Source organism: Aquarana catesbeiana, linkage group LG01 (genome assembly GCF_042186555.1).
Source record: "Aquarana catesbeiana isolate 2022-GZ linkage group LG01, ASM4218655v1, whole genome shotgun sequence".
In the NCBI taxonomy this organism is placed as follows: domain Eukaryota; kingdom Metazoa; phylum Chordata; class Amphibia; order Anura; family Ranidae; genus Aquarana; species Aquarana catesbeiana.
Genome location: NC_133324.1, coordinates 838111051 through 838136233, shown reverse-complemented (window position 1 = coordinate 838136233; position 25183 = coordinate 838111051).

Below are 25183 nucleotides of genomic sequence, written 5' to 3'. Positions count from 1 at the left end.
TACTAAACTTCTTTCAATACAAATAGGCATGACCAAATGTTTTTAACTTGCATCTGCCAAAAACATTGTATTAGTGGGCGAACAAACGATGTTTACTACCAACGATTACTGTGCCCACGAACCTGAAAGTTGCCATTTTAAACTGTACAACATTAAAGAAAAGCACATGGAGCAGCATGCAAGTAATAATAATAATAGGAACACACAACTACTTACATTTTTGAAGAACTCTCTTGATCTTTCGGTACTGATCGTGCTCCCTCAATTTCAGGTCCGATCAGCGTTTCCTCAATTGATCCTTGGATCGTCGTACCTCAAAATTCCTGTGCAGACTTTTCACAACTTTAGTCATGATCTTGGCCTTTCTCACATTTGGATTTGGGTAAGGTCCATGCTTTCCATCATAGTCAGCCCTCTTCAAGATGTCCACCATCTCCACCATCTCTATAAAGGACATATTTGAGGCCCTAAAGAAAGAAGAAGGCAGCGCTGGAGAAACTGCTTGAATTTGTGAAGCCAATTATCCCCACGGCAGACATCACCTATTTGAAGGCTAAAATTGGTGGCATGAGGAGTACTTATCTTAGGGAGCGAAAGAAGGTCCAGATTTCCAGAGATCAGGAGCAGCAGATGACGTTTATGTACCCAGGCTGTGGTAATATGACAGACTGCATTTTCTGTCAGACCAGAGTGAACCCAGGCCAGCACTCTCCGCTCTTCCTTCAAGGCTTCATTCCACCTCAGCTGAGGCTTCCGATGTCCAACTTGGGCCTTCCATCCAGGAAGATGTGGAGGAGCCCAGCTTGAGTCAGGTAGAGCATTGTTCAAAATATTTCTTGCTGTAAAATTAATGATGTTAACTAGATGTTAATATTTATCACTAATTGCTGATTTAACAAAGTGGTTTACATATCAATAGACAGTAGTGGCCAAAAAGGACAAGAATGAAAAATGCTGGGCTCAGAATGATAGTCTTTTATATTTGTTAACATTCAATTTGCAACAGTCATGAGCTCAAAATTGTGTGTGATTGATGAACTAAAAACTAAAACTATGTCCCTTTTTCATACACAGGAAAGCCTTGGCCAGGAGGTGGCAGGGGTAAGTGGCAGCCAGGAGGTCGACCATCATCCTCCTCCACCTCCTGCCACAACTCCAACACCAGAGCCACAGCCTGGAAGGAAGACAAGAGTGTGATGGCCTGGGTTCAGTCTGGTCTGGCAAAAGATGCAGACTGTTGTATGACCACAGCCTGGGGACATATATGTCATCTGCTGCTGTTCCTGATCTCTTGGACTCCTAGACCGGATTGTGCTCACTATTATATGGACTCCTCAGGCCACCAATTTTGCCTGTAAAATAGTTTTGATGTGTGCCCTGGGGTACAAAGGCTTCGCAAATGTCACCAGTTTATCCAGCATTGCCTTCCTCTTTATTTTGTTATGACTCATAATAAATGGCTATTTTTAAAAAAAAAATACTTGCCTATGTGTTTTACTTCAAAAAGGACAGTTTGTTTGTGAGTAGGCAGGTACATTTCAAAAATACAATGTCAAATTAACAGGGGACACCAACCAACCTCCTTGAGCATAAAAAATAAAAGATAATAATGGTGTTGTGATAACTTGACACACAAAACGAATTTATTTTTTATGGAGATCACTAGAAAAAATAAATAAAACAGGAGATCTTGATAAAAAAAATCACTATAAAAATAAATACAAAACAGTATGGAAATCTGACAAAAAAAAAAAACCTATTATTATTCAGGAGATCACGAGAAATAATAAAGAAATCATTTTCTCAGAACTCTGTGTGAATATCAGCAGCAAAACAACTTCATTATTCATTATTCTAGCATTATAAAGAAGAAGAGAATACGCTGCATTGAAAGATTTAAAAATTTGCAGCGTGACGAATGTGCTATCTCCATTACGAACGCTAGTTTTACCAGACTGAACACTTCCATCTCATAATTGATTCAGGGCATGTGTGGAACTTTGTGTATCGGAATTGTGTACACACAATCGGAATTTACGAGAACGGATTTTATTGTCGGAAAATTTGAGATCCAGATCTCAAATTTTGTTTGTCGGAAATTCCAACGGAAAATGTCCGATGGAGCCTACACACGGTCGGAATTTCCAACAACAAGCACCCATCGAACATTTGTTGTCGGAAAATCCGACCGTGTGTACGCGGCATTAGTGTGGTCAATGGTTCTTATGCAAATTTTACAGAGGGAGAATTTTTACTGTGTGCACTTTCTGTTTTCATTTATATTCATCCACAAGCTTGCCTTTAACATATTCCAGGGTAAACTCATCATCTGGGAGAGCACAAAGCATAATTCATTCTGCATTCATTTATTCTGAATTTACATGCGTATGCACATGTTTACACACATTTATGCATGTATTGCACATAAATTATGCCAGTAAGCTCCTCTCTGAAACACGGGTTCAGGGTATTTTTTTAGGGCTCTAAATGCCACAATATGCATGGACACATTGGATGAATTAGAGCTGCATTCAGAAGCATGAAAAACAAATAATGCCTCTAAAGGAAATGTATATTCTGCTCATGTGTATGAGCCCATATAATCCTGTCTGTGCTTGTACAGTTTATTTTAATTTTAAGAATTGGTAGTTCTGGATTGTCAAAGTAGCAACTGAAGATTGTGTTGAAGTTAATATCCATAATATGCTTTCTGATGTTTTTCTTTTTCAGAGACTGTTTTGCAGTAACTCTGACTTACAGTGCCGTGCAAAAGTATTGACCCCCCTTGGCACTTTTCGTGTTTTGTTGCCTCACAACCTGGAATTAACATGGATTGTTTGAGGATTTGCATCATTTCATTTACAGAGCATGCCCACAACTTTGAAGTTTTTTTTTTTATTATTATTGTGAAGCAAACAATAAATAGGACAAAATAACAGAAAAAATCAATGTGCATAACTATTCACCCCCCTAAAGTCAATACTTTGTAGAGTCACCTTTAGCGGCTATCACAGCTCCAAGTCGCTTTGGATAAGTCTCTATGAGCTTGCAACATCTTATCACTGGGATTTTTGCCCATTCCTCCTTGCAAACCTGCTCCAGCTCATTCAAGCTGGATGGTTTGCGCTTGTGAACAACAATCTTTAAGTCTGACCCCAGATTTTCTATTGGATTGAGGTCTGGGCTTTGACTAGGTCATTCCAACACATTTACATGTTTCCCCTTAAACCACTCAAGTGTTGCTTTAGCAGTGTGTTTGGGGTCATTGTTCTGCTGGTAGGTGAACCTCCACCCTAGCCTCAAATCACATACAGAGTGGTACAGGTTTTGCTCAAGAATATCCCTGTATTTAGCACCATCCATCTTTCCTTCAACTCTGACCAGTTTCCCAGTCCCGACTACTGAAAAACATTCCCACAGCATGATGCTGCCACCACCATGTTTCACTGTGGGGATGGTGTTCTTTGGGTGATGTGATGTGTTGGGTTTGCGCCAGACATAGCATTTTCTTTGATGGCCAAAAAGTTAAATTTTAGTCTCATCAGACCAGAGCACCTTCCTCCATACATTTTGGGAGTCTCCCACATGCCTTTTTGCAAACTCAAAATGTGCCATTTTGTTTTTTTGCTGAAAGTAATGGCTTTCTTCTGGCCACTCTGCCATAAAGCCCAACTCTATAGAGCGTACGGCTTATTGTCGTCCTATGTACAGATACTCCAGTCTCTGCTGTGGAACTCTGCAGATTTCCAGGGTTACCTTAGGTCTCTGTGCTGCCTCTCTGGTTAATGCCCTCCTTGCCCAGTCCGTGAGTTTTGGTGTGCGGCTGTCTCCTGGCAGGTTTGCTGTTGTGCCATGTTCTTTCCATTTGGTTATGATAGATTTGATGGTGCTCCTAGGGATCATCAAAGATTTAGATATTTTTTTATAACCTAGCCCTGACTTGTACTTCTCAACAACATTGTCCCTTACTTGTTTGGAGAGTTCCTTGGTCTTCATGGCAGTGTTTGTTTAGTGGTGCCTCTTGCTTAGGTGTTGCAGCCTCTGGGGCCTTTCAAAAAGGTGTGTATATGTAATGACAGATCATGTGACACTTAGATTGCACACAGGTGGACAACATTTCACTAATTATGTGACTTCTGAAGGTAATTGGTTGCACCAAAGCTTTTTATGGGCTTCATAACAAAGGGGGTGAATACATACGTACATGCCAATTATCATTTTTTTATTTCTGAAAAATAGTTTTATGTATATGTTTTTCTAATTTTAATTTCTAATTTCACCTATTGTCTATTGACTATTGTGTTCTGATCCATCACATATAATTCAGATTAAAAAAAAACATTGAACTAAAGGCTGTGATGTAACAAAACAGGTAAAAAAAGCCAAGGGTGGGGTGAATACTTTTGCAATGCACTGTATGTCTGTATCTGCAGCAGCATTTAGTGGCTGTAGCTGGGCCCATAACTTGTTGGAAAGCTGTTGCAGATATAATTTGTACCAGTCAGGATGATTCTGGATACATGGTTTAGCCTTTCTTTTTTTATTGAAAAAAGTTTGCTAGTTTAAACCCCCTAATGAAAAATGGCTACCTGGTCTTTTACACTAGTGGCTGCTAGAAAATAAATTACAATCTAATAATTTAATGGAAGAAAATTCCAGTAAAAATTGTATATTACAGTTAAGCTGCATGCATGGAGCACAGGCAACCTGTTCTGGGCTTCAGTTTTTCATCCAGATGGTATGCTCCCTTTTGTTGGTAATTGGGTAATCTAAGAGCTGTAAATATGGAAAATTAAATAAAATTAAATTTATTTAAATAAAAGTTTATATTTTTTACATAATATGCTGTGCCTTAAAAGTCCCATGCCTGTACTTTTAATATAGTTTCAATACATGGGTAATCTAAGAAATGCTAGGAAAGAGCATATTGATTTCAGTGAAATTATTTTTACCAGTGCCAAAATTTTGCTGACACGAAAATGCTCAATTTTGCACACTGAGCAATTTAGGCAAGATTTACGCTTTATATTTATATAAGATTTATATTCTTTATTTAGCGAATGTGACATTTTAGGGTGGTATATTTAGGATATTTTGTTTATTTCATTTATGTTCTATTTGTGCTTCTTTCCCCTTTTTTGAGTATGCCATTGCTATTTGTGTACTGTTGCCTGAAATTTTTTATTTATTTACTTTTTTTCTATGTTATTATTTGTTTCTGTGGAAAAAATAAAATATAAAATAAAAACTCTAGATTTTTGATCAGCAGTTTTCACAAATCCCCATTTGTGGTGCAAAAGAGATATTGGCAAATATGCTCACTACACACTTCTTGCTGTATCTGTCTCATGATCTAGTATAAAAGTTTCAGCCACCAATCAGATTACAGCCTGCCTTGAAAGTAAGGTGACATAGAGGCAGTTACACAGCACAGACTGCAGGAAGTACACTCCCAGTGACACTGTCCTTTCAGTCTTCTTGCAGTGGATTACAGAGAACTCAAATTAATGTGTATGTTAAGGGCATATAAAAAATATGCAGTACATCTTTGCAATATATGCATACTCCCCCATTTTGTAATACCATTAAAGACACTGGATGTTCAGAAAAATACTTTTGAAAAAGAATTTAATCAGCTCTTCACTTCTCCTTGTGGGCTGACGACACAGTGCTAGACTTAAAATGCAGGAATGCTGTCAGTCTTTATGTTTTGGGGTCCCAGATAAGAACTTGTAGGGTTGATTAGACTCCTTGAGATAACAAAGGAAGTGTGCACAAGACACACAACAGCTCTGAATTTCTGACAACATAACAGGTATTTTTTTTTGGTAGTGGTGTTTTTTTGGTGTTAGTTGCCACGGTTCCGTGAACATTGATCCAGCGCCGGGTTTTACCCCCTGTCTGACCTGCCCGGGTTCCTGCCAATCTCCCCTGAATCTAGGTATTATTAAGCGTTTGCACCTGTGGGTTAGTGTGGGTTAGTGTTCGAGCAACGTGTCTCCATGCTGAAGCTGGATCTCCCTGTTCCTCTGGCATTTTCTGTTCCCTCAGTACACTTGTATTCTCTGTGTTTGTTTGATCTTGTTGATGTTCTCGGTGTTTTCCCTCTTGCTGAACTCTTATATTTCCTTTGGTTTCTGTCTGTGTATCCCTCAGTTTTCTGTTGTTGTGGGTGCTCTCCACAGCATTGTTTCTTGTCATTTTGCTTTGCCCCTCATTACTGCTTGTTGTTGTCCATCCTGCTCTGCGCTATTGCCAGCTTCCCCCACTCTCTTGTGTTTCACACTTGTTCCCTGCAACCGCCCCCTAGTATCTCTTCTTGCTAGCTGCTGTAGTCTTTCCTTTGGTCCTTATATCCTGTGTGTACTGAGTCCACCCTGTGTGCTATCTGCATGCACTGTGCCTGCACGGATGTGTTAGAGAGCTGCAACCTGGGGGCTGCCTTGAAGAGCAACATCCACACCTCCAGTGGCTTTGGTGAAGTCCAGGCTGCTCCTTAGATCCTGTGTCTCTGACACACCCTCGTTTGCGTGCGGTGACACTGCTCCTGCACCTTCCAGGATCTATACCATGGCAACCGTTTAGTTGCTCCCACTGCTCTGCTAGGTCCAGAGTTTTAAAGTCCCAGGTGTTCCAGTTCTCAGGAAGTGACAGTTACCTCAAACCATGACAGACGAATCCCCATCACCTGCGGACTTCAACAACCAACTTCTCCAAAGGCTAACTGCTCAGCAATCAAGTCAACTTCAAGTAATTTGTCATCCCCAGACACTATCCACTCGTTTGGATCCACTCCAAGCTTTACTTCTGTTGTCTGCAGATTTACCTTAGGCTGCCCCTGTGCTGCAATCCACTCCGGTGGCAGTGTCCACGCTTCATTTTCCAGCTCCGCCACAATTCTCTGATGATCCTAAGGCCTGCCATGGGTTTGTTAACCAATGTAATATTCACTTTGAGTTACAGCTGCAGAATTTTCCTTCAGATCGGACCAAGGTCATGGGCAGACTCGATGGGATACTCAGTCTTTTTCTGCTGTCATATTTCTATTTTTCTAAGGTGTGGTTTCCCTTCTTTCTGGAGAGGCTTTGGCGTGGGCCTCTCCGCTGTGGGAAAAGGTTGATCCAGTAACCAATGATATCACAGCACTCCTCGCTCTCTTTAAGAGAATATTTAATGAGCCAGGCCATGCATCATCTGCTGCAGGTGCACTTCTTCGCCTCTATCAGGGCACCCTCACTGTTGGACAGGGATGGACATCCAGTTCCGCACCCTAACAGCTGAACTCTCCTGGAACAATGAAGTACTTACGGCAGCCTTCTGGCAAGGGTTGGCAGAACATATTAAAAATTAATTGGCTGGTCGGGAAATTCCTCCCACTCTGGATAACCTAATTTCCTCACCTGGTGAAAATATTCCTTCTTCGCTTTCCCCTTAAAAACCAGGCGCCAGCAGCTGAGGGGGCCCCATAAAAGGGGGGGAGATAATGTCACGTTTAGGTGTACATTGATCTGGTACCAGGTTTTACCCCCTGTCCGAGCTACTCGGGTTCCAGAGTTTTAAAGTCCCAGGTGTTCCAGTTCTCAGATCGTGACAATAGTGATACTGAAATAAAATTTCAATGTTATAATTAACAGACCAAAGGGGTAAAATACAAGCAGTCCATTCTAAGGGTTTATGTAATTTTTAAGGAAAATTGCCTGAAATTTCAGTGTATAAGCTCGTTGTGGTTGGATACTATTAGTAACTCACCAAATGCATTTACTTTTTCATATAGTAAAATGTTTCCATTGTTGTGATTTACAACTGAAAAAGATACAGCACATGCCTTCTATCTGTTTTACAGCTGTCTGGTAAATGCCCAATTATTCATATTTCATTGATGAAAAAAGCCTCTCTAGAAATCTGCCTTTTCGGAAATCCACCTCTAGGCCAGTAATGTAAGCATCCCTTCATTTATATGTATTTTGTTTACAAGCATCAGCAAATTTGACATTATATGGTTATATGTGTAGAAAATGCAGAATTTATTACAAATGTGATTTACATTGGGAACCTCTTATTCACAGCAATGCATGTCTGAACAGTCACAAATGTGTTGAAATTCATTATTTTGATTGGTGTATACAGGTGTGGATCTATTATTTCTAACAGGCTGAACAGGGTCTGCCATATAAGGTGATGATTTATTTCAAATATTCTCCAGGTGTATACATTTGCCTCAAGCTGTATTTTGAGCGACTACAGGTATTTACAGTTGGAAATTAGGGGTATGTGTGACATATTTTACTGTAAATCAGCAACTCATTAATTTTCTCCTTTGTTGCTTTTTAGTAGCGATGATTGAACCAATCAAAATGCTGCTGTGGTTTCAGTTCCAGGTGAGGGTGGCTATTTCCCCTTACTGATTTTGTACACCACTCAGGATTTGCAAGTGTTAACTGAAAAGGTTGAAATAAATACTCCTATTAGAGTCATTTCGAGGGTATTCTATGATATCGGCCAATACTCCTATATTTCAATACCGGAAAGGGTTAAATTCCCCCCATTTATTATGGGACTTTAAAGGCTCAAAAAGATTTTTGTCTTAAAATATATAATTTTTATTACAATTCTTATAAAAGGTTTTGTGCATAAAACATTAAAAAATATTTTATCACATGATAGGGTAAACATAAACTCACATAAAATGCAGTAGTCTGTGTACTTATTTCTAAAAGAAAAAAAAAGACTGGGTTCCAGGCCCTAATCACAGAAAAAACACCAATGTATAGCCAGCTGAACTGTGCTGCTGTCTGGTGGCATGGAATCAAGTGCTGAAGTACTAAAGATAATGGGCATAGGCGTGCGTACATGGGGTGCAAAGTAAGCCTGGGCACACACTAATCACCCTGTACTGTTCCCTGCTGCCTGGCTGCAGAGAAAGGGACTGGGGATCTCTGTCCTCAGTCCCTTTTTCTGTCTCAAAATTGAGACACCAGGGGTCTGTTTAAACCACTAATATTTCACCAAAGCCTTAAAACTCCTAAAAAAATAAAAATATATTTAAAAAAAAAATGATTAAAAAAAAATTTGTAAAAATAAATAAATAAAATAATACAAATAAAGATAAACTACTGACGCCAATCTCTGCCCTGCTGACAAAGCACTACTGACTTGTCCACTGCCATATATATTACACACGAATGTGTGTTTGAGCTTTGGGGTGCACACCCTAATGCAATAGGCTGTGCACACCTATAATGGGGTTGACAAAGCTCAGAAGCTGGACCGGGAAGTATTGAATGGTGGCTGCAATAAACCCAATCTACCTTCGAAAGGAACTTGTTGACAGTTTAATAAAAGTAGTAAACGGTACAAAGTTAAAATGGGCAACGTTACCAATCTGGCTATCAGGCTGACTCGGGCAATGATGGATCACTATGCCAGTCCAGGGAAATCTAGACGGGGAGCCGACCATGGATGCCACGATGTATAACAACCTGCAGTGTGTGTGGTGAGCCAGACCCGCCTGGCTTGGATGGATGACGTCACTGTGGCTGTGGAATGGGCAGCATTGTCTACATGATCAGAAGGAAGGGGCTGTGGTGGGCATGGCAGAGGGCGTCACATATAGGCTATTGTGTGCTTACAGATCAAGAGAGATATACAGTATCTCACAAAAGTGAGTACACCCCTCACATAAAAGAATTTTGGATTCCCCTAATTGGGCTTTAAAGCAGCAAAATGTACCATTGCAAAAGGTCATTAATGTAACAATTTATTTGACAAGATGTCGTATATACATGTAGAATCTGGTACAGTGATGAATTCATACTCCATAAAACGGCAAAATGCATATCACATCATTACATTACATGGAGTAATAAAATGTCGAAGCCCCGACGCGTTTCGACCTGTATACGGTCTCTTCAGGGGGCACATCTGAATCTATAAATACAAATATTGAAAATAGTATATGATTTTCTAAAAAAGATCACATTAAATAAAATAAAACATAATGATGGGTTTTACCGTTGAAGTGAAGTAAGCATATCTAATGGGGGCATTGGGGAGCCACTGAGGGGTCCGGGCGGTGCGCGAGCCATCCCCAACCCCCCGCCCGGGGAAAGAGCTAGCCCCCAGGGGCTTACAAGGAGCCACACTAATGCACGTCCTCCCGGGGGAGCGGGAGACCGAACACCTGCAACAGATATCCATAAACAGCCATTAGAGAATTAACATATTTGTGTATAAGTCATCGTAATAAATATTAATTTAAATTATATATATATGGAGACCAAAAAATGTATGTATGTTTTTGGACATGGTAGTTGAATCGCAAAATTAAACAAATGAATAATCAAATTGAATTAGTATTGCTAGCAACCCAAATAGAATGTGCAAGTAGTGTGCTATGAGTGAAAAAGGGAATCCTTGGGAAAGTGCCTAATGAGAATCCTAGTGTGATGGTGTGATAGTGTGATGAGAAAGATCCTAGTGTGATGGTGTGATAAACCTAGTGTGATGGTGTGATGGACCATGTGTTGGCAAAAGTGTGGGATAAAAAACGCAAAACAAACCAAACAAATAAGGTGAGAAAAAGATGAAAAGCCAACAAAATGGCAGTGTGTGAGAACAGAAGAGAGGTGGAATGAGATAACGTGACTATGAAACATATAAGAAAGAAATTTACCTTGTGCTGTGTAAAGTTGTATAAGGTATGTGAGACTGGTTGGCTTGGCAATGACCAAGCTGCAATTACTAAAAAACAAATACTGTTTGTCCAGGCCAGCATGGAAGGACTGTTAGCTGGTAGACATTAGGTCTCCTAATATATGTAGGCTAAGGCTGATGGAATAATCACATGCAGGTGCCCAGCTCCCCCACCCATCAAGGATGACGGCGTGTGGGCCGCCAACTACAGCCCACGTGTGGCTCCCTCGGCGTCCCGGAAGACCGAACGGTCCCGACCACCGTCGTCATCTCCGTCGCAAAACGCGTGACGCCATGACGGCGCGCGCGCGCCGGGCCGCGCACGCGCACACCGCCATAGACACTCCGGAGGTGAACACGGGACGCCGCCGGCAGGGTGAGGCTCACCACGGCGCCTAATGAAAGGCGCCAAGCAGAGCAAACATGGGGGCGTGCGGATGATCCACACGCCCCCACCCTGCCGGGAAGTCTCAAGGAGGCCATGCTCCACCCAGGGGGGGAGGGAGAAAAAAACCGCACCCACCAGGACCCAACAGCGATCCCCCAAGTATGAGAGCCACATATAAATTAGCATTTGGCATAATTATGAGATGTACCGAGAAAACAATAATAAATGTTTGCATATGTTAGACAGGAGCAGTGTGCCAGAGCCCTAACTCCGGACTTCTGCATAAAAACCAATAAAGTTACAGTCATAAACTGTCATGTGAAATATTAAATATCATGCAGTACAGGGGTCAGTTTCTCCCGGTGCATGAAAGGGGAAAGGATTGAATCGCAAACCAATTCCCCCTTGATTAGAACAAACTATGTTCAAAAGTAGTATATATGTTACAATTAAATTGGTAAATGCAGGAATCCGAAGGTGGCATAAGACACACTGCTACCTGTTTTTGTTCTCAGGTATGTCAAAGCGGGGAGGGGTGTTTAACCACCCAAGGAAAATTGTGACTAAAGGGAGACATACATAGAAGAGAAGAGAACAAGGGAGCTGCACACCCCGAAATAGATAAAAGAATTTTGGATTCCCCTAATTGGGCTTTAAAGCAGCAAAATGTACCATTGCAAAAGGTCATTAATGTAACAATTTATTTGACAAGATGTCGTATATACATGTAGAATCTGGTACAGTGATGAATTCATACTCCATAAAACGGCAAAATGCATATCACATCATTACATTACATGGAGTAATAAAATGTCGAAGCCCCGACGCGTTTCGACCTGTATACGGTCTCTTCAGGGGGCACATCTGAATCTATAAATACAAATATTGAAAATAGTATATGATTTTCTAAAAAAGATCACATTAAATAAAATAAAACATAATGATGGGTTTTACCGTTGAAGTGAAGTAAGCATATCTAATGGGGGCATTGGGGAGCCACTGAGGGGTCCGGGCGGTGCGCGGGCCATCCCCAACCCCCCGCCCGGGGAAAGAGCTAGCCCCCAGGGGCTTACAAGGAGCCACACTAATGCACGTCCTCCCGGGGGAGCGGGAGACCGAACACCTGCAACAGATATCCATAAACAGCCATTAGAGAATTAACATATTTGTGTATAAGTCATCGTAATAAATATTAATTTAAATTATATATATATGGAGACCAAAAAATGTATGTATGTTTTTGGACATGGTAGTTGAATCGCAAAATTAAACAAATGAATAATCAAATTGAATTAGTATTGCTAGCAACCCAAATAGAATGTGCAAGTAGTGTGCTATGAGTGAAAAAGGGAATCCTTGGGAAAGTGCCTAATGAGAATCCTAGTGTGATGGTGTGATAGTGTGATGAGAAAGATCCTAGTGTGATGGTGTGATAAACCTAGTGTGATGGTGTGATGGACCATGTGTTGGCAAAAGTGTGGGATAAAAAACGCAAAACAAACCAAACAAATAAGGTGAGAAAAAGATGAAAAGCCAACAAAATGGCAGTGTGTGAGAACAGAAGAGAGGTGGAATGAGATAACGTGACTATGAAACATATAAGAAAGAAATTTACCTTGTGCTGTGTAAAGTTGTATAAGGTATGTGAGACTGGTTGGCTTGGCAATGACCAAGCTGCAATTACTAAAAAACAAATACTGTTTGTCCAGGCCAGCATGGAAGGACTGTTAGCTGGTAGACATTAGGTCTCCTAATATATGTAGGCTAAGGCTGATGGAATAATCACATGCAGGTGCCCAGCTCCCCCACCCATCAAGGATGACGGCGTGTGGGCCGCCAACTACAGCCCACGTGTGGCTCCCTCGGCGTCCCGGAAGACCGAACGGTCCCGACCACCGTCGTCATCTCCGTCGCAAAACGCGTGACGCCATGACGGCGCGCGCGCGCCGGGCCGCGCACGCGCACACCGCCATAGACACTCCGGAGGTGAACACGGGACGCCGCCGGCAGGGTGAGGCTCACCACGGCGCCTAATGAAAGGCGCCAAGCAGAGCAAACATGGGGGCGTGCGGATGATCCACACGCCCCCACCCTGCCGGGAAGTCTCAAGGAGGCCATGCTCCACCCAGGGGGGGAGGGAGAAAAAAAACGCACCCACCGGGACCCAACAGCGATCCCCCAAGTATGAGAGCCACATATAAATTAGCATTTGGCATAATTATGAGATGTACCGAGAAAACAATAATAAATGTTTGCATATGTTAGACAGGAGCAGTGTGCCAGAGCCCTAACTCCGGACTTCTGCATAAAAACCAATAAAGTTACAATCATAAACTGCCATGTGAAATATTAAATATCATGCAGTACAGGGGTCAGTTTCTCCTGGTGCATGAAAGGGGAAAGGATTGAATCGCAAACCAATTCCCCCTTGATTAGAACAAACTATGTTCAAAAGTAGTATATATGTTACAATTAAATTGGTAAATGCAGGAATCCGAAGGTGGCATAAGACATACTGCTACCTGTTTTTGTTCTCAGGTATGTCAAAGCGGGGAGGGGTGTTTAACCACCCAAGGAAAATTGTGACTAAAGGGAGACATACATAGAAGAGAAGAGAACAAGGGAGCTGCACACCCCGAAATAGATAAAAGAATTTTGGATTCCCCTAATTGGGCTTTAAAGCAGCAAAATGTACCATTGCAAAAGGTCATTAATGTAACAATTTATTTGACAAGATGTCGTATATACATGTAGAATCTGGTACAGTGATGAATTCATACTCCATAAAACGGCAAAATGCATATCACATCATTACATTACATGGAGTAATAAAATGTCGAAGCCCCGACGCGTTTCGACCTGTATACGGTCTCTTCAGGGGGCACATCTGAATCTATAAATACAAATATTGAAAATAGTAAATGATTTTCTAAAAAAGATCACATTAAATAAAATAAAACATAATGATGGGTTTTACCGTTGAAGTGAAGTAAGCATATCTAATGGGGGCATTGGGGAGCCACTGAGGGGTCCGGGCGGTGCGCGGGCCATCCCCAACCCCCCGCCCGGGGAAAGAGCTAGCCCCCAGGGGCTTACAAGGAGCCACACTAATGCACGTCCTCCCGGGGGAGCGGGAGACCGAACACCTGCAACAGATATCCATAAACAGCCATTAGAGAATTAACATATTTGTGTATAAGTCATCGTAATAAATATTAATTTAAATTATATATATATGGAGACCAAAAAATGTATGTATGTTTTTGGACATGGTAGTTGAATCGCAAAATTAAACAAATGAATAATCAAATTGAATTAGTATTGCTAGCAACCCAAATAGAATGTGCAAGTAGTGTGCTATGAGTGAAAAAGGGAATCCTTGGGAAAGTGCCTAATGAGAATCCTAGTGTGATGGTGTGATAGTGTGATGAGAAAGATCCTAGTGTGATGGTGTGATAAACCTAGTGTGATGGTGTGATGGACCATGTGTTGGCAAAAGTGTGGGATAAAAAACGCAAAACAAACCAAACAAATAAGGTGAGAAAAAGATGAAAAGCCAACAAAATGGCAGTGTGTGAGAACAGAAGAGAGGTGGAATGAGATAACGTGACTATGAAACATATAAGAAAGAAATTTACCTTGTGCTGTGTAAAGTTGTATAAGGTATGTGAGACTGGTTGGCTTGGCAATGACCAAGCTGCAATTACTAAAAAACAAATACTGTTTGTCCAGGCCAGCATGGAAGGACTGTTAGCTGGTAGACATTAGGTCTCCTAATATATGTAGGCTAAGGCTGATGGAATAATCACATGCAGGTGCCCAGCTCCCCCACCCATCAAGGATGACGGCGTGTGGGCCGCCAACTACAGCCCACGTGTGGCTCCCTCGGCGTCCCGGAAGACCGAACGGTCCCGACCACCGTCGTCATCTCCGTCGCAAAACGCGTGACGCCATGACGGCGCGCGCGCGCCGGGCCGCGCACGCGCACACCGCCATAGACACTCCGGAGGTGAACACGGGACGCCGCCGGCAGGGTGAGGCTCACCACGGCGCCTAATGAAAGGCGCCAAGCAGAGCAAACATGGGGGCGTGCGGATGATCCACACGCCCCCACCCTGCCGGGAAGTCTCAAGGAGGCCATGCTCCACCCAGGGGGGGAGGGAGAAAAAAAACGCACCCACCGGGACCCAACAGCGATCCCCCAAGTATGAGAGCCACATATAAATTAGCATTTGGCATAATTATGAGATGTACCGAGAAAACAATAATAAATGTTTGCATATGTTAGACAGGAGCAGTGTGCCAGAGCCCTAACTCCGGACTTCTGCATAAAAACCAATAAAGTTACAGTCATAAACTGCCATGTGAAATATTAAATATCATGCAGTACAGGGGTCAGTTTCTCCTGGTGCATGAAAGGGGAAAGGATTGAATCGCAAACCAATTCCCCCTTGATTAGAACAAACTATGTTCAAAAGTAGTATATATGTTACAATTAAATTGGTAAATGCAGGAATCCGAAGGTGGCATAAGACATACTGCTACCTGTTTTTGTTCTCAGGTATGTCAAAGCGGGGAGGGGTGTTTAACCACCCAAGGAAAATTGTGACTAAAGGGAGACATACATAGAAGAGAAGAGAACAAGGGAGCTGCACACCCCGAAATAGATAAAAGAATTTTGGATTCCCCTAATTGGGCTTTAAAGCAGCAAAATGTACCATTGCAAAAGGTCATTAATGTAACAATTTATTTGACAAGATGTCGTATATACATGTAGAATCTGGTACAGTGATGAATTCATACTCCATAAAACGGCAAAATGCATATCACATCATTACATTACATGGAGTAATAAAATGTCGAAGCCCCGACGCGTTTCGACCTGTATACGGTCTCTTCAGGGGGCACATCTGAATCTATAAATACAAATATTGAAAATAGTAAATGATTTTCTAAAAAAGATCACATTAAATAAAATAAAACATAATGATGGGTTTTACCGTTGAAGTGAAGTAAGCATATCTAATGGGGGCATTGGGGAGCCACTGAGGGGTCCGGGCGGTGCGCGGGCCATCCCCAACCCCCCGCCCGGGGAAAGAGCTAGCCCCCAGGGGCTTACAAGGAGCCACACTAATGCACGTCCTCCCGGGGGAGCGGGAGACCGAACACCTGCAACAGATATCCATAAACAGCCATTAGAGAATTAACATATTTGTGTATAAGTCATCGTGATAAATATTAATTTAAATTATATATATATGGAGACCAAAAAATGTATGTATGTTTTTGGACATGGTAGTTGAATCGCAAAATTAAACAAATGAATAATCAAATTGAATTAGTATTGCTAGCAACCCAAATAGAATGTGCAAGTAGTGTGCTATGAGTGAAAAAGGGAATCCTTGGGAAAGTGCCTAATGAGAATCCTAGTGTGATGGTGTGATAGTGTGATGAGAAAGATCCTAGTGTGATGGTGTGATAAACCTAGTGTGATGGTGTGATGGACCATGTGTTGGCAAAAGTGTGGGATAAAAAACGCAAAACAAACCAAACAAATAAGGTGAGAAAAAGATGAAAAGCCAACAAAATGGCAGTGTGTGAGAACAGAAGAGAGGTGGAATGAGATAACGTGACTATGAAACATATAAGAAAGAAATTTACCTTGTGCTGTGTAAAGTTGTATAAGGTATGTGAGACTGGTTGGCTTGGCAATGACCAAGCTGCAATTACTAAAAAACAAATACTGTTTGTCCAGGCCAGCATGGAAGGACTGTTAGCTGGTAGACATTAGGTCTCCTAATATATGTAGGCTAAGGCTGATGGAATAATCACATGCAGGTGCCCAGCTCCCCCACCCATCAAGGATGACGGCGTGTGGGCCGCCAACTACAGCCCACGTGTGGCTCCCTCGGCGTCCCGGAAGACCGAACGGTCCCGACCACCGTCGTCATCTCCGTCGCAAAACGCGTGACGCCATGACGGCGCGCGCGCGCCGGGCCGCGCACGCGCACACCGCCATAGACACTCCGGAGGTGAACACGGGACGCCGCCGGCAGGGTGAGGCTCACCACGGCGCCTAATGAAAGGCGCCAAGCAGAGCAAACATGGGGGCGTGCGGATGATCCACACGCCCCCACCCTGCCGGGAAGTCTCAAGGAGGCCATGCTCCACCCAGGGGGGGAGGGAGAAAAAAACCGCACCCACCGGGACCCAACAGCGATCCCCCAAGTATGAGAGCCACATATAAATTAGCATTTGGCATAATTATGAGATGTACCGAGAAAACAATAATAAATGTTTGCATATGTTAGACAGGAGCAGTGTGCCAGAGCCCTAACTCCGGACTTCTGCATAAAAACCAATAAAGTTACAGTCATAAACTGCCATGTGAAATATTAAATATCATGCAGTACAGGGGTCAGTTTCTCCTGGTGCATGAAAGGGGAAAGGATTGAATCGCAAACCAATTCCCCCTTGATTAGAACAAACTATGTTCAAAAGTAGTATATATGTTACAATTAAATTGGTAAATGCAGGAATCCGAAGGTGGCATAAGACACACTGCTACCTGTTTTTGTTCTCAGGTATGTCAAAGCGGGGAGGGGTGTTTAACCACCCAAGGAAAATTGTGACTAAAGGGAGACATACATAGAAGAGAAGAGAACAAGGGAGCTGCACACCCCGAAATAGATAAAAGAATTTTGGATTCCCCTAATTGGGCTTTAAAGCAGCAAAATGTACCATTGCAAAAGGTCATTAATGTAACAATTTATTTGACAAGATGTCGTATATACATGTAGAATCCGGTACAGTGATGAATTCATACTCCATAAAACGGCAAAATGCATATCACATCATTACATTACATGGAGTAATAAAATGTCGAAGCCCCGACGCGTTTCGACCTGTATACGGTCTCTTCAGGGGGCACATCTGAATCTATAAATACAAATATTGAAAATAGTATATGATTTTCTAAAAAAGATCACATTAAATAAAATAAAACATAATGATGGGTTTTACCGTTGAAGTGAAGTAAGCATATCTAATGGGGGCATTGGGGAGCCACTGAGGGGTCCGGGCGGTGCGCGGGCCATCCCCAACCCCCCGCCCGGGGAAAGAGCTAGCCCCCAGGGGCTTACAAGGAGCCACACTAATGCACGTCCTCCCGGGGGAGCGGGAGACCGAACACCTGCAACAGATATCCATAAACAGCCATTAGAGAATTAACATATTTGTGTATAAGTCATCGTAATAAATATTAATTTAAATTATATATATATGGAGACCAAAAAATGTATGTATGTTTTTGGACATGGTAGTTGAATCGCAAAATTAAACAAATGAATAATCAAATTGAATTAGTATTGCTAGCAACCCAAATAGAATGTGCAAGTAGTGTGCTATGAGTGAAAAAGGGAATCCTTGGGAAAGTGCCTAATGAGAATCCTAGTGTGATGGTGTGATAGTGTGATGAGAAAGATCCTAGTGTGATGGTGTGATAAACCTAGTGTGATGGTGTGATGGACCATGTGTTGGCAAAAAAACGTCATGGCGTCACGCGTTTTGCGACGGAGATGACGACGGTGGTCGGGACCGTTCGGTCTTCCGGGACGCCGAGGGAGCCACACGTGGGCTGTAGTTGGCGGCCCACACGCCGTCATCCTTGATGGGTGGGGGAGCTGGGCACCTGCATGTGATTATTCCATCAGCCTTAGCCTACATATATTAGGAGACCTAATGTCTACCAGCTAACAGTCCTTCCATGCTGGCCTGGACAAACAGTATTTGTTTTTTAGTAATTGCAGCTTGGTCATTGCCAAGCCAACCAGTCTCACATACCTTATACAACTTTACACAGCACAAGGTAAATTTCTTTCTTATATGTTTCATAGTCACGTTATCTCATTCCACCTCTCTTCTGTTCTCACACACTGCCATTTTGTTGGCTTTTCATCTTTTTCTCACCTTATTTGTTTGGTTTGTTTTGCGTTTTTTATCCCACACTTTTGCCAACACATGGTCCATCACACCATCACACTAGGTTTATCACACCATCACACTAGGATCTTTCTCATCACACTATCACACCATCACACTAGGATTCTCATTAGGCACTTTCCCAAGGATTCCCTTTTTCACTCATAGCACACTACTTGCACATTCTATTTGGGTTGCTAGCAATACTAATTCAATTTGATTATTCATTTGTTTAATTTTGCGATTCAACTACCATGTCCAAAAACATACATACATTTTTTGGTCTCCATATATATATAATTTAAATTAATATTTATTACGATGACTTATACACAAATATGTTAATTCTCTAATGGCTGTTTATGGATATCTGTTGCAGGTGTTCGGTCTCCCGCTCCCCCGGGAGGACGTGCATTAGTGTGGCTCCTTGTAAGCCCCTGGGGGCTAGCTCTTTCCCCGGGCGGGGGGTTGGGGATGGCCCGCGCACCGCCCGGACCCCTCAGTGGCTCCCCAATGCCCCCATTAGATATGCTTACTTCACTTCAACGGTAAAACCCATCATTATGTTTTATTTTATTTAATGTGATCTTTTTTAGAAAATCATATACTATTTTCAATATTTGTATTTATAGATTCAGATGTGCCCCCTGAAGAGACCGTATACAGGTCGAAACGCGTCGGGGCTTCGACATTTTATTACTCCATGTAATGTAATGATGTGATATGCATTTTGCCGTTTTATGGAGTATGAATTCATCACTGTACCGGATTCTACATGTATATACGACATCTTGTCAAATAAATTGTTACATTAATGACCTTTTGCAATGGTACATTTTGCTGCTTTAAAGCCCAATTAGGGGAATCCAAAATTCTTTTATCTATTTCGGGGTGTGCAGCTCCCTTGTTCTCTTCTCTTCTATGTATGTCTCCCTTTAGTCACAATTTTCCTTGGGTGGTTAAACACCCCTCCCCGCTTTGACATACCTGAGAACAAAAACAGGTAGCAGTGTGTCTTATGCCACCTTCGGATTCCTGCATTTACCAATTTAATTGTAACATATATACTACTTTTGAACATAGTTTGTTCTAATCAAGGGGGAATTGGTTTGCGATTCAATCCTTTCCCCTTTCATGCACCAGGAGAAACTGACCCCTGTACTGCATGATATTTAATATTTCACATGGCAGTTTATGACTGTAACTTTATTGGTTTTTATGCAGAAGTCCGGAGTTAGGGCTCTGGCACACTGCTCCTGTCTAACATATGCAAACATTTATTATTGTTTTCTCGGTACATCTCATAATTATGCCAAATGCTAATTTATATGTGGCTCTCATACTTGGGGGATCGCTGTTGGGTCCCGGTGGGTGCGGTTTTTTTCTCCCTCCCCCCCTGGGTGGAGCATGGCCTCCTTGAGACTTCCCGGCAGGGTGGGGGCGTGTGGATCATCCGCAGGCCCCCATGTTTGCTCTGCTTGGCGCCTTTCATTAGGCGCCGTGGTGAGCCTCACCCTGCCGGCGGCGTCCCGTGTTCACCTCCGGAGTGTCTATGGCGGTGTGCGCGGCCCGGCGCGCGCGCGCCGTCATGGCGTCACGCGTTTTGCGACGGAGATGACGACGGTGGTCGGGACCGTTCGGTCTTCCGGGACGCCGAGGGAGCCACACGTGGGCTGTAGTTGGCGGCCCACACGCCGTCATCCTTGATGGGTGGGGGAGCTGGGCACCTGCATGTGATTATTCCATCAGCCTTAGCCTACATATATTAGGAGACCTAATGTCTACCAGCTAACAGTCCTTCCATGCTGGCCTGGACAAACAGTATTTGTTTTTTAGTAATTGCAGCTTGGTCATTGCCAAGCCAACCAGTCTCACATACCTTATACAACTTTACACAGCACAAGGTAAATTTCTTTCTTATATGTTTCATAGTCACGTTATCTCATTCCACCTCTCTTCTGTTCTCACACACTGCCATTTTGTTGGCTTTTCATCTTTTTCTCACCTTATTTGTTTGGTTTGTTTTGCGTTTTTTATCCCACACTTTTGCCAACACATGGTCCATCACACCATCACACTAGGTTTATCACACCATCACACTAGGATCTTTCTCATCACACTATCACACCATCACACTAGGATTCTCATTAGGCACTTTCCCAAGGATTCCCTTTTTCACTCATAGCACACTACTTGCACATTCTATTTGGGTTGCTAGCAATACTAATTCAATTTGATTATTCATTTGTTTAATTTTGCGATTCAACTACCATGTCCAAAAACATACATACATTTTTTGGTCTCCATATATATATAATTTAAATTAATATTTATCACGATGACTTATACACAAATATGTTAATTCTCTAATGGCTGTTTATGGATATCTGTTGCAGGTGTTCGGTCTCCCGCTCCCCCGGGAGGACGTGCATTAGTGTGGCTCCTTGTAAGCCCCTGGGGGCTAGCTCTTTCCCCGGGCGGGGGGTTGGGGATGGCCCGCGCACCGCCCGGACCCCTCAGTGGCTCCCCAATGCCCCCATTAGATATGCTTACTTCACTTCAACGGTAAAACCCATCATTATGTTTTATTTTATTTAATGTGATCTTTTTTAGAAAATCATTTACTATTTTCAATATTTGTATTTATAGATTCAGATGTGCCCCCTGAAGAGACCGTATACAGGTCGAAACGCGTCGGGGCTTCGACATTTTATTACTCCATGTAATGTAATGATGTGATATGCATTTTGCCGTTTTATGGAGTATGAATTCATCACTGTACCAGATTCTACATGTATATACGACATCTTGTCAAATAAATTGTTACATTAATGACCTTTTGCAATGGTACATTTTGCTGCTTTAAAGCCCAATTAGGGGAATCCAAAATTCTTTTATCTATTTCGGGGTGTGCAGCTCCCTTGTTCTCTTCTCTTCTATGTATGTCTCCCTTTAGTCACACCCCTCACATTATTGTAAATATTTTATTATATCTTTTCATGTGATAACACTGAAGAAATGACACTTTGCTACAATGGAAAGTAGTGAGTGTACAGCTTGTATAACAGTGTACATTTACTGTCCCCTCATAATAACTCAACACACAGCCATTAATGTCTAAACCACTGGCAACAAAAGTGAGTACACCCCTAAGTGAAAATGTCCAAATTGGGCCCAAAGTGTCAATATTTTGTGTGACCACCAATATTTTCCAGCACTGCCTTAACCCTCTTGGGCATGGAGTTCATCAGAGCTTCACAGGTTGCTACTGGAGTCCTCTTCCACTCCTCCATGACGACGTCACGGAGCTGGTGGATGTTAGAGACCTTGCGCTCCTCCACCTTCCATTTGAGTTTGCCCCACAGATGCTCAATAGGGTTTAGGTCTGGAGACATGCTTGGCCAGTCCATCACCTTTACCCTCAGATTCTTTAGCAAGGCAGTGGTCATCTTGGAGGTGTATTTGGGGTCGTTATCATGTTGGAATACTGCCCTGCGGCCCAGTCTCCAAAGGAAGGGGATCATGCTCTGCTTCAGTATGTCACAGTACATGTTGGCGTTCAATGAACTGTAGCTCCTCAGTGCCGGCAGCACTCATGCAGCCCCAGACCATGACACTCCCACCACCATGCTTGACTGTAGGCAAGACACACTTATCTTTGTACTCCTCACCTGTTTGTCACCACACACGCTTGACATCATCTTAACCAAATAAATTTATCTTGGTCTCAACAGACCATGGGACATGGTTCCAGTAATCCATGTCCTTAGTCTGCTTGTCTTCAGCAAACTGTTTGTGGGCTTTCTTGTGCATCATCTTTAGAAGAGGCTTCCTTCTGGGACAACAGCCATGCAGACCAATTTGATGCAGCATGCGGCATATGGTCTGAGCACTGACAGGCTGACCCCCCACCCCTTCAACCTCTGCAGCAATGCTGGCAGCACTCATATGTCTATTTCCCAAAGACAACCTCTGGATATGACGCTGAGCACGTGCACTCAACTTCTTTGGTCGACCATGGCAACGTCTGTTCTGAGTGGAACCTGTCCTGTTATATCACTGTATGGTCTTGGCCACCGTGCTTCAGCTCAGTTTCAGGGTCTTGCCAATCTTCTTATAGCCTAGGCCATCTTTATGTAAAGCAACAATTCTTTTTTCGAGAGCCTCAGAGAGTTCTTTGCCATCAGGTGCCATGTTGGACTTCCAGTGACCAGTATGAGAGAATGAGAGCGATAACACCAAATTTAACACACCTGCTCCCCATTCACACCTGAGACCTTGTAACACTAATGAGTCTCATGACACCGGGAAGGGAAAATGGCTATTTGGGCCCAATTTGGACATTTTCACTTAGGGGTGTACTCACTTTGGTTGCTAGCGGTTTAGACATTAATGGCTGTGTGTTGAGTTATTTTGAGGGGACAGCAAATATACACTGCTATACAAGCTGTACACTCACTACTTTACATTGTAGCAAAGTGCAATTTCTTGTTGTCACAAAAGATATAATAAAATATTTACAAAAATGTGAGGGGTGTACTCACTTTTGTGAGATACTATAAGTTGTCTATGCATCTTTACATATGTGTTACACACACATGTGTACATATACACATGTATATAATGTGTTATTTAGGGATCAACATATGCATACATACTAGTGAAAATTTTATAATAAAAACAAAGTAACAGTAAAGTGTGGACATGTTGGTTAGATGATGACACCACAGCAAGTGAAGAAGTAATAAAGACTTAGCTTAAAACTATATTTTCAGTGAATGAGCCCAGATAATCTTTCATTTAAGTATCCTGCTAACACCAGTTTGATCACAGAACTCCCCTGAGCTGGAGCCTCTCCCCACCTTGGGGTAGTAGTTTTAGATGTTTGTGTTAAGTTGAACATAGTATCAATGTTAAGGCATGTTACTGTGAAAGTTTGGCCCCTGCGTGGGATAGTTCTGTTTTGAATGAAATGAAAATTCAATTAAAAAAATATTTTTCAAAAAACAAAGTAACAGTAATAAAGAAATATACATGAAAATAATAATAATTACCATTAAATAAAATAACATAAATATAGAAAAATAAAATAAAATAACTATAAACATAAAGGAAAAAAGGAAAATGACCAAACTGGATCCTTAGAAAAAAGGTTTATGTCATGGGTATATTTATGTTGCAGGCCAATGTACAGCAAAAATACACTAACATCATATGACATTGTGTACTTCTAGGCTTCTCATTCAACCCTTTGGGTGACAATGAACCAAAATAATAAATCCAAAATACTTCTCTCCTGCAAAGAAGAGAAAACCTTTCATCGTCAGTGAGGGTACCTTTAGGAATAGCCTTGATCGCCATTACTTCCATTTATCTGAAGTTTTTGCTGTGCGCCTGGAGGAAATGGCGTGGGACACTATGTTTATCACGCCCTTATGCATGAATCTTCAGGGCTCACCTATGCGCTTGCGCAAGGTGCGCATAGTGCGTCCTACATAAAGTCAGGGGTACCGCAGAACATAAATAACAAACTTGGAGGAGCATGTGAGGAATTGTTTGATCTGAGATTTTATACCTGTATTATTACTAATTTCAGCCCGACCATGGGGGACAAGTTGGCATGTGAGACAACCCCTCTTCCTACATTGAAAAATCCCTACTCTAATATCAAAATAAGATCTAATATCATAATGGGGTTTTCTATTTGTCGTAGATAATTTGCTGGGGGCTAGAATGTTCTTCAATGTATGTGCCCTCCTAAACGTAACTTGAGGGACCGGAGGTAATATAAGAGCTAATATCTGATCTAACTTTAAGATCCTGTAATGTTTGTTTAAGATTTTTGAAATGGACCTGTGTTTGTCATTGAACATGGTTATAAATCTTATTCCATTTGTATTAATATCTGACAAACCATTCCTATCCTTTTTATCTTTATTCTGCAAGGGGTTTAGATTTGTATCAAAGGCTTCCTTGACAAGTGCGGGGGGATATCCTTTGTCTTCAAATTTTTTGGACATCAATGCTACCTGTGTAACATAATCCTCTGTTCTAGAGCAATTCCTACGTAACCTGTTGAATTGGCCTCCGGGAATGTTCTGTATACAAGCTGGATGATGACAG